Source organism: Musca autumnalis, unplaced genomic scaffold, assembly GCF_047663935.1.
Source record: "Musca autumnalis isolate F117 unplaced genomic scaffold, ASM4766393v1 scaffold_2, whole genome shotgun sequence".
NCBI lineage: Eukaryota > Metazoa > Arthropoda > Insecta > Diptera > Muscidae > Musca > Musca autumnalis.
In genome coordinates this window covers 141,362,188-141,381,379 of record NW_027411755.1, presented here as the reverse complement: position 1 = coordinate 141,381,379, position 19,192 = coordinate 141,362,188, and the positions used below count along the sequence as shown (strand labels likewise).

The following is a 19,192-nucleotide window of genomic DNA, read 5'->3' as shown; positions in this document are numbered from 1 at the left end:
TATTTTTTATTTTTAACTTTTTAGTAAATACATTTTTGACCACTGAGATCCCCAAATGCCGAGTTACAGTCCATTTGAGCAGAAAATGTAGATTAAAATGCTTGAAATTGGGTGGTACCGTTATATGGAGGCTATATTAAACCTTGACCTACGTCCACAATTTTTAGTGGGGACCATTGAGAAATCCAAATGCCAAGTTACAGCAAATTCGGGCTAAAAACGAAGACAAAATCCTCAAAATACCAGAAGTCGGGTGGTACCGTTATATGGAGGCTATAGGAAAAAATGGACCCATATTGGTTTTGGTTTCATATTCATGTATTGTCATCTAAATCTGAAAAATGTGCAAAGTGTTAGTTCGATTGGTCAACTGCAACCGTGCTAAAAATCAGTTACCAGATTTTAAAAGGGGGTCAAGTTAGACACCGTAAAAACACTGTAAGAATGGACCAATATTAGTTTTGATTTCATATTCATGTATTGTCATCCAAATCTGAAAAGTGTGCAAAGTTTAAGTACGATTGGTCACCTGCAACTGCGTGAAAAACGAGTTACCAGATTTGAAAAGCAAAATACCGGAAATCGGGTGGTATCGTTATATGGGGGCTATAGGAAAGAATGGCCCCATATTTGTTTTGGTTTCATATTCATGTATTGTCATCTAAATCTGAAAAGTGTGCAAAGTTTTAGTTCGATTGGTCAACTGCAACCGTGTTAAAAATCAGTTACCAGATTTGAAAAGGGGGTCAAGTTAGACACCGTAAAAACACTGTAAGAATGGACCAATATTAGATTTTATTTCATATTCATGTATTGTCATCCAAATCTAAAAAGTGTGCAAATTTTAAGTTTGATTGGTAAACTGCAACTATGTGAAAAATGAGTTTCCAGATTTGAAAAGCAAATTAGATAAAACACTGTAAAACAGTGTAAAAATGGACCAATATTGGTTTTGAGTTCATATTCGTGTATTGTCATCCAAATCTGAGAAGTGTGCAAAGTTTTAGTTCGATTGGTCAACTGCAACCGTGTTAAAAATGAGTTACCAGATTTGAACTAAACACACACCAAGGCAAGTTAAATAAAACACTGTAAAAAATGGTAAAACTTAGGAAAAAGTAGTAAAGGCCAATCTTGTAGAGAATTTTTAAATCTGCAACAATTTTTACAACTATTACGATAGGACTAACAATTTCCAAGCAAAACCGTGAAAACCTAAAAGACCCCTAAAATGTGATCTTTGACCGCGATTTATTTGAAAATCCCTACTGCGATTTTTTTTTTTTTGATTTTTCTCATCTATGAACATTATAGTTTCAGAATACGCAAAAACTTCCCAGGTGTAAACACCTTCCAATTAAAGTTAGTTAAGGCGCGCACCGTGTTCTTCTTTAACATTATACCAAAAATAAAGAATGCAGCCGGAACAACAATCATGAAAATTTTCGACTTATATTATTTTGTCACGACTTAGCTAAAATCTTGCGATAGCAGAAAAAATGGTAATTCTCCGTACTTTTAAAATTCTGGGATATACCATAACGTGGACCTATATTTTTTAATCATATAGGTCCAAAATACTGAAAACGGGCGCAACTTTTATATGGCGACTATACCGAAAGTGGTTCGATATGATTTATTTTCAGTTCTAAATATTCGAGGACTTATATTTTATACTGTGTAAAAATTTAAAATTGTATTCTAAATATTTCATATAAAATCAACAACAAAACCTAATAAAGCTTTACGTAACGCTACACACCACTTTCAATTTTCATGATTTTTGGTCAAGTTGGGCGCCCCCCGAAATGAAATCCTGCGTACGTCCCTAATTTAGGGTTATGAGGTGTTTGGCAAGTAGTATGCAACAACAATTTGTAAAAAGTCCTACTTTTTCTCTGTAGAAATTTGTAGCACCTAAAATTTAGATTCAAACATGTCTGAAAGGGCTACCCAGCAAAAAAATCCTTAGTAAATAATGATTTTTTATAGTATTTTTTATCAGTCGTAACTACTTACACACCACCTACTAACCCATTATTTTAACAAGGGCATGTAGCACTAGTTATTCTATGGCCACTGGAGGTTGAAAAATTAGCTATAAGATAAAAAAATGCTTTCTATTTTTAGAATAGTTGAGGTAGAATTTGTTTTCAAATTTAACATACTTCCTATTTATACCCTACACCACAATGTGGAAAGGGTATTATAAGTTTGTTTTGGTAAAAATTCATGTAACACCGCGAAATATTCGTCGGAGACCCCCAATATGGTATACCAATCTTCATATCTCGACGAGATAAAGCGATTTTGAGATGTGTGTCCGTCCGTCAGTCCGTCCGTCAGTCCGTCCGTCCGTCTGTCCATTATAAATTGTAAACACGCTCCAGGCCGCAATTATGGACCGATCGTCGAAATTTTGTATGGAGGTCGGGTTCAGGCCAGAATAGATCCCTATTCTTATTTGTGATGATCGAGAAATATTTAGCGGGTGAAATGGACCAAAAACATAATATTTATTAAATTTTCTAGCGGCTCTGTAGGTTGCAATAATAGTCCGATCAACGCGAAATTTTATATAAGGTAAGAGTATATGACAGAGAAGAAGCTTGCAATTTGAGATGGCGATCAGATAATATTTAGAGGGTTAAACGGACCACAACTTTTGTGTGAAAATTGTGAAAATTTTTAATATACAACTTATATCTTTATTCCTGGAAGATACATTCCGGACAAGTAAGCTACCCTTGGAAATGGAACGCTTGACCTTTCAATTGATGCCAGTTGTGTTGGTGTGCATTGTCAGATAACAGAGTTACATCCCAATATTTTTAGTTATTCGTATATAGTGTAATCATAAACTCGTTAGAGGTCGCAATTTTACCCCAATAGTCACGGAAATTTTCACCGGGTAAGAGTTTAGGTCAAAGAAGATGCCTACAATTTTGAATGATAATCTGATATTATTTAGCGGGTGAAATGGACCATTACTTTTGTATGAAAAATATACAAATTTTATTTTTGGTCGATATTTTAATTCTTTGAGGACATATATCGGCAAAGTAGCCGATTTTGATTTGTGAAAAGCTAATTCCCAGGGGTAAAGGTGTAGGGTATCACATGGTCGGCCCCGTCCGACTATATCCTTGGCTTACTTGTTTTATTTTATGTCGATCATTGCTGGATTTGAACACACGAACTTCTGCTTTGTAGCCAAACACACTGTGCCACGAGTACGAACATTAAGAGTTGTTTAAACGCTTGCATGTGCACCACCAACACACAACCCTCGGATTTGTAGTCAGACACACACGCTCTGTGCCACCGTACTCATAACTTAGTAAGGAGTAATATAAGTAGTTATTTTTGTTTACGTTACTTTGTAATGGGTTACATAATGGCTAACGGATCCAAATTTTTGCTGGGTATAGTCGGACGGGCCGATCAATTGGTACCCTATACCTTGGGCAAAAGTTTGTAACATATGGAAACAATGGTCGTAGACTAAATCTTAGTTTTAATTCCAAATCAAGCCTTTTACTCAAAAAAATCTACCTTAGAACGTGATGTTCATGCTAATAAAAATATAACACACGTTTTTGTTATAAAATAGCATAAAGTTATGATCTGATTTTTAGTGATAACATAAAATAATTTCTCATACTATGTTTTTATCTCTGGCATCTATAAAATATTCAAGTAAGAAGTGTTGAGTTTCGCCCAACACCAAGAGTGTAGTGAAATAATATTTTTTTTACGAAATCAGCTATCTTTGTCACAAAAATTTAGCTATTCAAATACCTAAAATCAGAAAATTTATTTGTTTTATGTTTGTTATATCATCCACCATAATATGGAGGGTATAATAAAGGGGTGACCCCCACTTGTACATTTCAGAAAATCGAAAAATTTTCAAGTAGAAGTAGCATAGAATATGTGGTAAAATTGTCAAGTCGATTGGAACAAAATTACCCGAGATATGAGCTTTGGAAGGGATAAATTTATTGTGTTTTATATGCAACATAGAAACTAAAAACGTGTTTTTCTCGAAATGACATTTTGAAATTCTAGCTCGAAAACTAATGAACCAATTGTCATACAATTTATCAAGGGCATCGAAGTCTAGTCCTTCATCGATAGATTTTATTTTTAAAAAGTAATTTTTTAAGCCAAAAATTTAAATTTTGATTTTGTTGGTCCACCATTTGAGTAAAATCGATGGATGAAGGACTATATCTTTATGTTTTAAATAAGCCCACAAAAATATATGCCGATCGATAAATTTATTTTGCTTGAGGGTCACCCCTTAAATTTGTCATTCCGTTTGTAACATATCGAAATATTCGTCCGAGACCAAATACAGTATATACAGATCAGCATAAAATTCTAACATCCGTCTGCCTGTCTGTTGAAATCAAGATACAGAGCTTTATAATTTGGCATCAAAGCTTCTATTACTCCTAGGATGTTTGGTATTGAAAATGGGCTATATCGCTCCACTTTTTATTATATCCCCCATTGAATGGTACCCTATAGACCCTATAAAGTATATGTACTCTTGATCAGCATAAAATTCTAAGTCGCAATAGCCATGTGCGTGGGTCCGTCAGTACGCCTGTTGAAATCAAGATACAGCTCGCAATTTTGAAGATAGAGCTTTATAACTTGGTACAGAATTTTCAGTTACTGCTAGAATGTTTGGTATTGCAAATAGGCTATATCGGTCTAAGTTTCGATATACCCCCCATGGAATGGTACTTCCCGACTTTCGGTATTCTGGAGGTTGCCCGGCCCCTTGGCCGGCCCATCAGTGAAAATTACAAAATGCATAAGAATTGCTTAACCAAATAAAAAGGAAAAACCATTCGAAAAATATAATGTAAAACCAAGAAACTAAAAACTAATATAAAAATATGCATACCAATAATATATACAGATTTACTTTGAAACTACTCCAACAACTTTTTATACCCTATACCACAATGTGGAAAAGGGTATAATAAGTTTGTTTTCCCAAAAATTCATGTAACGCCGCGAAATATTCGTCGTAGACCCCTCATGTGGTATACCAAACTTCATATCTCGACGAGATAAAGCGATTTAGCTATGTGTGTCCGTCCGTCCGTCCGTCCGTCTGTCCGTCCATTAAAAATTGTAATCAAGCTACAGGCCGCAATTATGGACCGATTGTCACGAAATTTAGTATGAAGGTCGGGGTTGTACCAGAATAGAACTGATTAGTTTTTGGCGATGATCGTGAAATGTTAAAGGGATGAAATGGACCAAAAACAAAATTTTTGGTCGATTTTGTAGCCGCTCTGTAGGTCGCAATAATAGTTCGATCGGCGCGAAATTTTAAACAAAGGTTAAGTTTATGATGGAGAAGGCGTGTGCAAACCAACATGAATATCAGATAATATTTAGCGGGTTAAATGGGCCAAAACTTTTGTGTGAAAATTGGTAAAATTTGTAATGTACAGGTTATATCTTTATCCATGGAGGAAAGATATTGCAAATCTATAGTGGTATAGGGTATCACATGGTCGGCCTGTCCGACTATAGCCTGCTCTTACTTGTTTTTTCAAATTTTTTGTTTGTATCCTCTTTTTTGGAGTTACTTCCAATGAAATCTGAATTAATTCTTCATGTCACATCATTCCACTATTAAATACGAATTCCGTAATAAATATACTCCATATTTGTTATGCCCTATTCAAGCTATATTGAGGTCTCGAGACTTTACACTCATCCTGTATCCAAAATAATTACGAGTTCAGTATTGTGTGAATGGAGGTGCATGAAAAATGTCTATTGGACAAAATGTATGAGGGGTTCTTCGTGGACTATATACTGAAAGCCAATTAGAAATTTGTTTCGCTGCCTTCACCAAAATGTTGTTATTTGTTGCTAAACAAGAAGAGAAAATAATGAAGAAAAATTACTTTGTGTGCGTCAAAAACTGCTAAAATCTGGTATATGTAGCATAACCCCTTGCATTTTTTCCCTATCATAAACAAAGTATAATTGTACCCTCAGCCTTTAGGGTTATGAGATAATATACACTTTGATACGATTCAAATTTTAGGCTCCACATATGTTTGGACGGACAGCCCGTCCGTCTGTATCTCAGTTGTCTGGCAGGATGGTCCAAGTTTTGAATCTCGTAATATTTTGTACAAATTAAATTTAAGTCGTATCGGTACTTCCGCTATAAAAGTTCAACATTCGCTAGAATGGCAGTAATCGATTCGATTTGATCTTTGCACATGGCAATATTTCTTCCAGAAATATATCGAACCTAGTATGGATTATATCGGTCCACTCCTTCAAATACTTCCAAACGTACAACAAGTTCCAAGAGAATATGTGTAGCCAACATCTTCATGTGCGTCCCTCACAAAATTCAACATAAGTGCAGTGTAAAGACTGTTCGAGGATCCTTTGGACCTTTTTTCGACATTTGTAGTCTTGTTTATAGTCGCAAATTCACACAAATCCTGTCGGCAAAGGCGATGTATACTTTTTGACTTATTTTTTCCGAAATCAAAATTTATTATAAATATAAAACGCTTTTGGGCACAAGTGGTCAATAGACAAGGGTTTTATTAGGTATTATTAGTGAATAATTATTACATAATATAGATAAGCAAAATCAGAAACTAAAGAAATCGCCGGATGGATTTTCAAATAAATCGCGGTAAAAGTTCACATTTTTTTGGGGTTTTTTTAGGTTTTCATGATTTTGCGTGGGAAAGACATGTCCTATCGAAATAGGACTAAGGAAAATGTTGTAGAGGATTTTCACTGCTACAACATATACCTTAGTCGTATTTTGATAGGACTTGCCGCTTCCCAGCAAAATCCTGAAAATCTCAAATAAACCTACAAATGTGAATTTTGACTTCGATTTATTTAAAATTTCCTCCAACGTTTTTTTCTTGTTTTTGGGTTTTTATCATCTATGAACATTGCTGTTTCAGAATCAGCAAAAAAAATTCCAGGTGTAAGCCATTTTCATCAAAAATTGTAAAACTTAGGAAAAAGTACTAAAGGCCAATCATGTAGAGAATTTTTACAGTTACAACATTTTCTTTAGTCCCATTTTTTGTTTTTTTTCCCATTTATGAACATTGTAGCTTCAGGTGTAAGTACCTTTCATATAAAGTTAGTTAAGGCGCACCGTGTTTATATAGTGTGACTTATATTATTTTGTCATGACTTAGATAGAGTTTGCCGATTGGTTTCTGATATTTGTTTCTGAGATATTTGTTCGACCATGCTGTGGCATAGCCCAAACATGAGTTTTGTAGTCTCAAACAGTACTCCGATCGTCTGTATCACTTCTGGTAAAAAATCAAATTTGGCGTTTTTAATGCATTAAAGAATATTTTATTCTTAGGTTATCGACACAATAGCTAGATATAGAAGTCCAATCTGTGCTCGCGGATTCGATTTATTCTTCTTTTTAACGGTAAAGAAGTATGTTCGGGTCGAACTATACCCCTATACACTATAACTCCTGTATAACTCAATTCGTCCTACTCGCGAATATAGTTATGTGGATTGCATTAAAACGTGGATTTATTTTAACCACTTTCTGCATGGAGGCTCTTCAACAAAAAATAATCCCAAAATCTGTATCACAGCTGATACTCTAAAAATTAGATTAAGAGCTTTGAAATACTGAAAATCATGCGATAGCAGAAATAATGGAAATTCTCTGTGCTTTTAAAATTCTGTGATATACCATAACGTGGAACTGTATTTTTAAATTATATAGGTCCAAAATACTGAAAACGGGGCGCAACTTTTAAATGGCGACTATACCGAACGTGGTTCGATATGGTTTATTTTCAATTCTGAATATCGGAGGACTTATATTTTATACTTTGTAAGAAGTTAAAATTGTATCCTAAATATTGTGAGCTTTCTCTACTCAATTTATATACTTCTTATCAATATTTTATATAAAATCCACAACAAACCCTTAAAAAAGCTTTACGTTACGCTACACACCATTTTCAATTTTCATGATTTTTGGTCAAGTTGGGCCCCCCGAAATGAAATCCTGCGTACGTCCCTGGGAGGTTGTGGCCTCAATATACCACTGCAATGGCTGAAATTTGGTATTTAGTCTTTGTTTGGAATATTATACTCTCCCTCTGAAATTTGCTGGTATAGGTCCCCGTCTTAATATAGCCCCATAGAACGGTGCCTCCCGACATTCGGTATTCTGAAGGTTGTGGCATCAATATTCCACTGAAAAGGCTGAAATTTGATGTTAAGTCTTCGTTTGGGGTACAAAACTTTCCACCTGAAATTTGTCGGTATAGGTATACGTCTTCATATATTCTCCATAGAACGGTACCTTTTGATTATTGGTATTTTGAAGGTTGTGGCCTAAGATTCGGTATTTAGTCTTCGTTGGGTGTATAAAACTTTTCGCCAGAAATTTGTCGGTATAGGTCTTTATATAACCCCCATAGAAAGGCACGCACGGATTGTCTATATTTTGAAAGATTTTAGCCAGGGATACAAAACATTATAACAAGTACAAATCGTTACTTGCAAAAAATCAGACAGCATACGTTCACGTTTGCCATAGGCCCCATGTAAGGGTACAACCCAATTTAATATTTTTTAAGATTTTAGTCCAATTTTCCTAACGAATTGGTTGTTGATTGGATTTTGTGTTCCCATATACCATCCATATTCATTTGTTCGACTAGAGCAGGAACGAACACAGAAGTTCATTTCGGGGAAAAAATATGATATTTTTGAAGAATAAGGTTAAAAAATTTTATGAAAAAATTTCATTTCGTCATGTACTAAAGCATATATCTGCGGTGAAAATCAAGCCTCCCGATATTGACTCTATGTTTTTTATGCACGTTTTTTAGATATTTTTGCAAATAACAGCTGACAAGACAATAATTAAGAACTCTCGAGCACTTCGCAAAAGCATTAGAAAAACTTCACTTCGTTTTATTGTTTTACAACGGTAATCGTAGTGAAAATTTCTAATTTCTAAAGGTTATATTTCTACGGATCCTCTTTTCTTTTAATGGGTAAATAATATCTTTCTAACAAGTATTTAGTCTTCTTTGAGTATTTAGTCTTCTTTGAGTCTAAGAACTTTCCGTCAGAAATTTGTCGGTATAGATCGACGTGCTTCACATTGTTTTACCGAAATTGCTGAAATTTAGTATTACGTCATACACGAAAGGAAACTATTCATTCTATTTTACTACAATACAACTCGTGGTGGAGGGTATAAAAAGTTCGGCCCGGCCGAACTTAATACCGTTCTTACTTGTTTTTGCTCAGGATTTTCTTTTGCTCAGTACAATCCCAGGAATCAGAAACGCGAAGCGCACCTTATGATGTTCAAATCGCCTTACCCTAATATACATATATGTAGGTTTTAGTCTAACCCCCATGAACCGGTATTACCCAATTTTATGTATTTCAGGGGTTTTGTCAAATTTTTCGAAACGAGACTGCTATAAATTGGTACAGTATAGAAAGAAAGACGATGAGCTCTTCTTTAGAGTATTGCTATATTTTCCTTCTGAACTGTATGTAACTTGGTATGTATTTTAAAATCTCAATGGGTAGAAAATCTCCACACAGAAAATTATCAGTTTAAAGTGATTATCATCATTCAAGATATTATTCTTCTCCAAGGTAGTATACTTAACGTGGAGAAAATGCTTAGTAGTTACTAATTGTTCATATTTACTTAAATACAGTTCGTGGTGGAGGGTATAAAAAGTTCGGCTGAAGTTAACGCCGTTCTTACTTGTTTAGTAAATTTTTTTGATATTTGTGTATTGTCATCCAAATCTGAAAAGTGTGCAAAGTTTTAGTTTGATTTACCAAGATACTAGATTTGAAATATACAGACAACAAAGCAAGTTAAATAACAAGCAAGAGAGGATTATAGCCGGACAGGGTCAACCATGTGATACCCTACTCCACTACACTGGGCACTATTTTCGAAGGAATTTCTTGTATATGATTCCGACATATTTTAGCCGTCCGGTCATACATACACAAATTGAAATGCGTGGTAACATACCAGAGATATAGAACATACATATCAGGAAAAATTTCTAAAATTGTTTTTTCCATTTCAAAAAAATCAAAAAAAAAAATCTACATCAGTATGGTACATAGATTAAGAAAAAAAATCAGCATTCCAAATCTGTATTCGTTACTAACTTTGATCGTTGCGCGCAAAAGATATGACCGTTTTAATTATGATAATTAGAAAAAATTCTAAAAAAATCGCGGCTTAATATAGTAAGCTGTTATATCCTATTATCGTTAACTGAATTCGTAACCTTTGCGATGATGCAAAAAAGCCTCAATGGATTCGCGAAAAATCAAATTTGTTATTTTTGAAACAATAGCGCTCATACTTACGAAAAATATATAAAAAAAATTATAACAGCATCCAGACATTTTGAGGAATAAAATGAAACCTAAGTTGTGAAGGTTGGAGCTATAGTATTCATGTTATTTGCAAAAATACGAAGAAAATATTACGAAAAAATTAAAATCATATTACTCTAATTTTATTTTTTTATGGTTTTATAGGAAAAGTTGGCGAAAAAATGTTTGAGTTCTTCGGCATTTTCGTCAAAATTTCACGCAATAATGATGATATTCCGTTGTAACAAATTTTTCGCTTATAGTTTTCCTATTGGATAATATTATTAGAACTTTATATTAAATCACAAGGAATTCCAATTGTTACATAACGTTAAAATAATGTTATATTGAATATTACAACATTTGAGACGCATATAAACCGCGTAATTATGAAAATGACATGATGCGCATCCATTTTTCCAACACAGCGAATCAATCCCTTTTATTTGATGTACAGTTTGTCAAATTCTATTTGGCGGCCACGATGTAGCATCTGCTGCATATTAGGGTGCAAAATACAGTAAAATGTTCATAATTTCCGCGAAGTTAATTTACATTTTATGCGCATCTGATTTCAATAATCACCATTAAAAAATACATCATTCTATGCCGATTCAATGCGATCCATCAAAAACCGTGGATTTAGCATCGCACTCAATTTTTAGAAAAAATTTATTATTTAATTATCTGTTTTCGCGCAGTTTAAACACGCGTATCTATCTATTTATTTAAGTAGAACTGACACATCCAAAACGCGTTTTAATATGCGATATTTTCAAAATAATTTTTTGCACGTTTTCAAATTTGAGGGGTATCATATCCGCCGATCTAGTGGTTGGATTTTTAGATTCTTCGTGCCTTGTTAGATTCAGAACGTAAAAAACTAAATTTACGCGGGTTTCCACGGAAATCGAATGACGTTTGTAAATTTTAAACCAAAAAAATAGGTTTTTGAGAAAAATGTACGCACAAAAATTTCGTGTTTGGGCGCAGATTACTGTGATCCTGTGAGGGCTACACCCTCATGCTATACATTAAAAAATGCGAAATCGCGAGTACTACAATCAAATAATAAGCTTTCAGGACAATCCAGCTGTCCGTCCCGATTAGAGCAAAATTTCAAAAAACCCAATTTTTCAGGTTTCAAAATGTCAGTATCCGTTTGAGGTAGATACAGTGGATATATTAAAAAATCATACATTAGAAACTTCAACTCTGAAATGTATGAGTCAGCTGTGCAGACGGAGATAATCACTCAGCCTCGGACACAAAGAAATAAGTAAACCCAATACTTATAACATCTCTATGTTTTTTTTAATTTTGGGCAAAGGTTCACAAAGTCAAAAAATGCAAAAAAAATTAAAAAATCCGAGACGGTTCCTCAACGGCACCCTTTCCAAAATTTGTGTGGAGGCACCCGAAGGAGTGTTCCGATGTAGTCCATATTCGGACGCAATCCATGTCTCTAAGAAATAATACGATGTACAAAATTGAGACCAAACCGGTTTCTCACTTCGAGAGTTATGGAAGTATGGACATCAAAAAAAAAAAAAAAAAAATGTAACCTCCGCAAGGCGATAATGTTTCAAACAAATTCAAAACGGTTCGAGAAGAGCTGTTGAACTATACTTTTCCCAAAGGAGTGGACCGATATAGTCCATCCACATCCCAAGTTTGGACCAATTCGGTTAGTCCCTTCTGGATAATCTAAGCGAACAATTTTGAACTTTTGTAGGGGTAATTAACGGAAGGGGTAGACCGATATGATCCATCTTCGAACTTAAAGTTTGGACAAGATTTACGAGACCTAAATTTTTAATCAAATAGCTTGATCCTTTGAAAGTTATCGTGCGCACCAGCCAGCCACACAGACGGACGAACATGGGTAAATCGACTCAAAATTGTATGAAATGGATTTCGTCCAAACATACTTGGGGTCTAAAATCATCATTTCGATAATCTCGTTGGCCCAAATATTAAAAGAATAGTTTTCGAAGATTTTTATTGAATCGATCAATGCAAAAATACCAATATTTCGAGGTACTATTGTATTACTTTTTACCAAAGGTATCACAAAAACATCAAGACCCCGTACATAATTGTAATCTATATATAAAAGAGCTTAGTGATAAGTGAGTGAGTGAGTGATTTGTTACAGTTTGGATGTGGTGCACGCATCGCGCTTAAATTCTGAAAAATAGAATTAAGTTTACTGTTGGAGCGGAGGATAGAAATAGTTATTAAAGTCCGTACTTTCGTACGAAAAGTATTAAATGGTACTAAATTTGGTATATGGTCGACATTGGTGTGTAGGGTATATGGATGTGGTTGTGGATATACGTACCATAAGTGTACGAAAATTACTAAATGGCACAGAATTTTGTTCAAATTGTTATTTTGTCAAGAGATAGAGCTGAAATTGTGAAATTCGGTATAAGGATATCAGTTGACGTTTGGGAGAACATATAAAGCTGTAAATGAGTATCGCGGTTGGGATATAGTTTTGGATATAGGGGTGTAATTTTTGAAACTTATGCATATTATAAGTACTAAATTTTATACCGTTTTGGTGTTGCATAAAGGGATATAACTGGAATTTCGAATTTTTGTATTAGGATCTGTGTTGGTGTTTATATGAGTTTTTGAAATGGATACAAATTCTGAATTAAGGTATGGAGGTCGCGGAGGGCTGAGTTATTCAGGTTGTGTTAGAAATACGAGAAGTGTAAATTGGTGCTAAATTTAGTGTTGGGTGAAGCAATGAAACTGGAGTTATAAAATAAGTGTGCGAAAAGTTCTAAAGTGCAATAAATTTGGTAATGGGCTAAAGAATAGAAGTACAATTCTGATTAATTATTTATTTGTCAGGTTCACTGTTAGATGTGGTCGTACAATATTGAAGAGTGAACTGACAAATGAAATTTGTTATGAAAATCAGCCTTTTCTACTGAATAGTGTACTATTAGTTTTATGTTAACGAGACGTTTTTCTACATGTTGATATCACAAATTCTGAAATTAGAGCAACTTCGGTTGGAAAATAATATATAATTAATTGTTCCACAAACATCCCAAAAGGACAAGAAAGGCTTCTCTCATATCAATGATCACACTAAGATTCATATTAGCTCAGCGATATGGGACCTACTGTTTATCGCCGAGTCCGAACGGCGTGTCTTAAGACACCACTTGTAGAGAAGTTTTACATGGCTGAAATACTCAGGAAATGTTGCCAACATTACTGAGGGATAATATATGTTGCTTGGCCTAGGAATCGAACTGCAGGCCTTCTGGATGCAATTAAAATAGGTATTATTAGTACATCAAAATGTTCAGTGTTCACCATTTTCATATTATATATTGATTATTTGTATATTATTCCTTTTCTACATACGAAGTAGCGGGCATTTTGTTAGTTGCTAATAATTTAAAAACCTTGGAATCCTTCTGTCTTGATTTGAAAACGTTTCTATGTCGATATTTATATTAGACAATTTTCCTTGCGGCAATTGTCAGTTTGAAGGAGAGAGAGAGGTGAAGCATATGGTAACCCATTGCCTCTCAACACCCCCTCTCATCGACAAACTGAAAATTGCCTAATATAAATACATATGTATGTACTATCATGATTGCGACATTTTGTAATATGGAATGTAAATATAGTTCTATGCAAGAAAATCACAACAATAAAAAAACACTTATATGTTAGGCAGTTCAGTTATATAGCCGCTATATTCATGTCGGTTTTCAAGTTTATTTTCGCAGATTGCCGAAATATGTCTACTAGAAATAAAATATAGACCAAAAATTGAATTTGAATATTTTCCCCACAAAGGTTCACCCGCTAAGAACTATCCGCTCATTATCCAAAATTTATACAAAATAAGGTGAGCGGGCTAAGGGGCAAGAACTATTCTGTTTTCTCGGCCTCGAATGGGGACAAGGTGAGGACATGTATAGTTGCTAAAAAGAATCTTAACCTAATCCTTCTGCCCAATTACAGTAGAGGTGATATTAGCGCTGGTTTTGTCTTCGATTTACCTGCCTTATGAAGACCCCGAACCACCAGGCAAGGTCACTCAGGATCTAGTGGATGAACTAGGGAGCATGGGCTGGATCGTCCTTGGATGTAATGCCAATGCCCACCACTTCCATTGGGGAAGCAGTGACACAAACGCCAGAGGTGAGTACATTTTCAATTTTATTTTAAAAATTAATTTAAGAATTTGTAATAGGGGTAACACTACCACGTTTCAAAATAGATTAAGGGGGGAAGTCATTGACATAACCCTCACCAATATGGACGACTCTGATGTAGAGAATTGGAAGGTATCGGAAAAGTTCTCCTTTTCGGATCACAAGATGATACTATTTTAAATCTCCATACTCGGGGTAACACAAATATAGAAATCCCAGGAGAGCGGATTGGGGTAAATTCGAAGCTCTGACGGCTTCAAAATGATGTGGAAGTAATACTTTCCACACTGTCGAGGAAGTCGAGAGAGCTGTAGATTCCCTAACCAAAACTCTCCTGTTGAGCTATGAGGACTCCTGTCCAATCACCTATCCGGGGAAGAAATTCCAACCTACATTAAAGCCCGTAAGACGAAACTCAGTAAGGATTGGGATGCCTACAAGGTCGATTTCAATAAGTAAAAGAGTGAAATCAAGAAAGTTAAGCGAAATTCTTGCGTTAGTTTCAGTGAGTCTATAGAAGGAGTTAGTGAAGCTGCCAGGTTCCGTAAGATACTATCTAAGGACCCAAAATCCATAGGTAGTATCAACCAAAGCGATGGTTCCTGGACTAACACTGGTCTAGAGACTTTGGATCTGCTGTCAGGGGTTCATTTTCCCGTCCTCTGGACGGTCTGGCAATATTCACTGACGGGTCCAAGATGGAAGAAGGTACTGGCGCTGGCGTCTACTGCGAGAATCCACTAATTTAAAACTCATTCAAGCTCAACGATAATTGTAGTGTTTTTCAGGCGGAGATTCTTGCTATCAGGAAAGCAGCTGAATTGGTTAAAGGGCTTGAAGGCAGTCTTACAGGACCGGCGACTATATATGTCGATAATCAAGCGGCTCTCAAGGCTTTCAAGTCATGGACCATGAATTCAAGAGCTACTCTTGATTGCAGGAAAGCTCTGCAGGATATACACGATATGTTGGTTCCGGGTCACAGCAACATTATGGGAAACGAGGTAGCAGATGGACTAGCTCGAGGTGGCTCTAAGTCTATCGACTTATCAGTTGATGAAACCGTCTGGCCACCGATGCGCTTCTACATCGGCAAACTTCGGGAGATCTTCAATGAGAGGGCACATCAAAGATGGCTTTTCGAACCTGGTTGTAGGGTACCCAAGGCTATCTGTCCTGTGGTCTCACGTCGGAGAACGACGTCCCTCCTCTCACTTGATAAGTCAGGGATGAAAATTGCGGTTGGACTTATAACAGGTCACTGCGGAGTGAGATCTCTAACTACAAAATGGGACGACAGTGGCATTGACTACTGCACACTATGCGAAGATGCGGAGGAGATAGAGACTGTCGAACATCTGCTTTGTAGGTGTCCCTTGTTGCAAACAAGGAAATACCGAATACTAGGTAGATATGAGATATCATGACTTGGCAAAGCTCCTTAACTATTAAATACTAATCAGACTTTTTCTACTTTTCCAGCACAATATCATCTATACCTCGGCATCAAACCTCTCATCGTTACATGTTCATCCTATCAGCACTGCACCATCAACTCATCATCTCCTATACTTCACCATCATCTCTACCCCATCATACTCATCCCACAATACCGCATCAACATCCTCACATCTTTAAATCTTCATCTATAACCTACACAGGATGAACACAATGGACCAAGGGTCTCCGAGTGAAGCAGTCACCTATACTACTAGGTGGCTGCGCATCCTTAAACCTAACCTATCGTAAATTGTTGGTATCTTCCTTGACCAAAATTCTTAACTCGTGTAAAAATTTGTCAGTATTAAACTATAACTGCGAACTCTAGCGTGGTTATGGTTACTATGCACACAATTAAAACTGTGGAATTTCTGTATGTACTAGGCTCGTACATTAACATCAATATAATCTACATCAATCAACATCTATGGAAAGGTCGAAAGGTTAAAAATAACTCACGTGGGCGGAATGTGTCTACCAGGAATAAAGATATAAGATATATACAAAAATGTTTTCTAATTTGCATCCGCTAAAAACAATCTGATCATCATGTAAAATTGCAAGCTTCTTTTCTGTCATAAGCTCACACCATATTTAAAATTTCACGCTGATCGGACTATGATTGCGATCTACAGAGCAGATACAAATTCAGATAAAAATTTAACCCTAAATATGTCACGATCATCACCAATCAATAGCGATCTATTCTGATGTTAAACCGACCTCCATAACAAATTTCGTGAGATCGGTCCATAATTGCGGCCTAGAGTTTGATTACAATTTATTATGACAGACGGACGGACACACATCGCTATATCGCTTTATCTTGTCGTGATAGGAAAAATGGTATATAACATTGGGGGTCTACGACGAATATTTCGCGGTGTTACATGAATTTTTTAGCAAAACAAACTTATAATACCCTTTCCACATTGTGGTGTAGGTACAACAACACTCTACAAATGTCAATCTGTATTAGAACAGATTTTAACCCATTTGATTATATCACCAACAAAATTGCTCATTTTCAATATTGAATTAGTAGATAAACTCGTGTTTATTTTTCGTACAAAGCATATAGTATGTTTTACAATATAACTTTAAAATATTATTAACTACACAGCATTCAATAAGGCAACGAGAAATGAAGATGCACATTTAAACCACTCCCCTATCATCACACATTGTTGGTCCATCACCAATGCAAGCTGCATAAGCCATCAAATGGGGAATTGTATTCTGTTGCAATACTCCGGTGAATAAATGATCGAATGGTCCCGAAGCAAATATTCCAACATCATCGCCCGAATGAACACCCATGGAGGATTTAACTTGACTGGGATAAACGGTATCTGTAAAAATGAATAATAATAAAAGGATAAACCATTAATATACTGATGATGATGTTTTGTTTCAAGTCTCTTACAAATATCACGAGGAATTTGTTCCAAATCCAAACGATTTCCGGTTTCATCGACATATTGGTTTGGTCCTATGGGATAGTTGAGGGTGGAATACCTTAAACCATCTGAGCCCACATCATGTGTACTTAAGCCCAATATTGGTGATCCTCGACCGGGATAACCACTAATGGTTAAGCCATGTCCGTGATCGGATGTAACTACAATGAGTGGGATCCTTGGGATCCGTCATGTCACGGGCTAACTGTATGGCCTTTTCAAATTCCAAGGTCTCATCTAATGACATGGCAGCTAGATTTGCATGATGGGCAGTATCGATGTTACCTCCTTCGATAAATATGAAATAACCTTGTTCATTGCGTTGTAAAAGTTTCAAAGCCGTCTCGGTCATTTCCGATAATGTGGGTTGTTTTGTTTTATCAGAAATGGAATTAAGATCCATGTAATTACTGTTGAATAAACCCATTATGTGTGAAACATTGGTGGTATTAACATTCAAGAGTTGTGTACGATTTGTAACAACAACTCCATTTGGATGCAAAGCTTGCCAGGTGGAGAGAAGATTTTTACCATCCTCACGAATGCCATTCTCACCGAAAGCATCTATCACGGTTTTGGGTATAAATTTAGACATGCCACCACCCATAATGACGTTAAGATTACGTCCAGGTTCTTGGGTGACAAGCTGTTGAGCCATATCCATACATGTGGTTGGATCTTGTCCATAGGACATGACATCGGCATCACTCTCATACATGCGATTAGCAACATGAGCATACGTACCAGATGGGCTGGCATGAGTTACTGTTGTTGTGGTTATAAAACCAGTTGATTTGCCAGCCTTTTGAGCCCAGGCAGCAATGGAAGATACGTGATTTGCTGGATCCATGCTGGCAGTACAGTTGTTGTATTCCACATTTGCACTTACACCAATGGTCACAATATTTGCCTTTACACCGCACAAGTATGCAGTTGCGGTACAAGCGGAATCGGGCACCTGGGCATTGGCACAGTATGTCTACAAATGGAAAGTATAATTAATTTCGATATGTTGAATTTGGCAAATGTCTTACTTACTTTACTCAATGCCATATGGGGGAATTTTTCAAAACTTAAGGCATCTTCTTCTCCTGTATGATTTTTTCGTTGACCCTTCAGAATCCGTGCCGATACCACCGTAGACAAGGACATGCCATCACCCAGAAACATGATAATATTCTTGGCTTTGTTTATGTTTAGCTTTTGCCATGGTACGCCAAAATTCGGGATCTTTTTCTTCTTCCGGTGTTGGTTTGCCTTCACCCATTGATCCTATTATAGCTGTACTCTTTGTTCCCACCGTTTGACCAGCTAAAACTTGGGGATTGTGAAAACCGAAGTCATCCACAATGCGAGCAGAACTCAACGCTATTATAAGCGAAAATGTGAAAAGTGTGAAGGCAAATTTTCTTGCCATTTTTGTGAGATTTTGACGAAAAGAATTGTTAGTTTTCAAATGGTTTCCCAAAAACTGTGCAGATGTAGTACAAAATTTTGTATTTATAGCGAATTTCGTGATAGATATGTATGTGCCTAGATATTTATATTGCTGTTACATATGCGTTCACGCCTCAGAATATTAAGTAGTTTATCAAACAT

At 35.9% G+C, this 19,192-nt stretch overlaps 1 pseudogene; it reads right to left on the bottom strand.

The window, feature by feature from the left end:
• Nucleotides 1-17,291: 17,291 nt before the first annotated feature.
• On the bottom strand, nt 17,292-19,192 carry LOC141392396 (membrane-bound alkaline phosphatase-like; annotated as a pseudogene).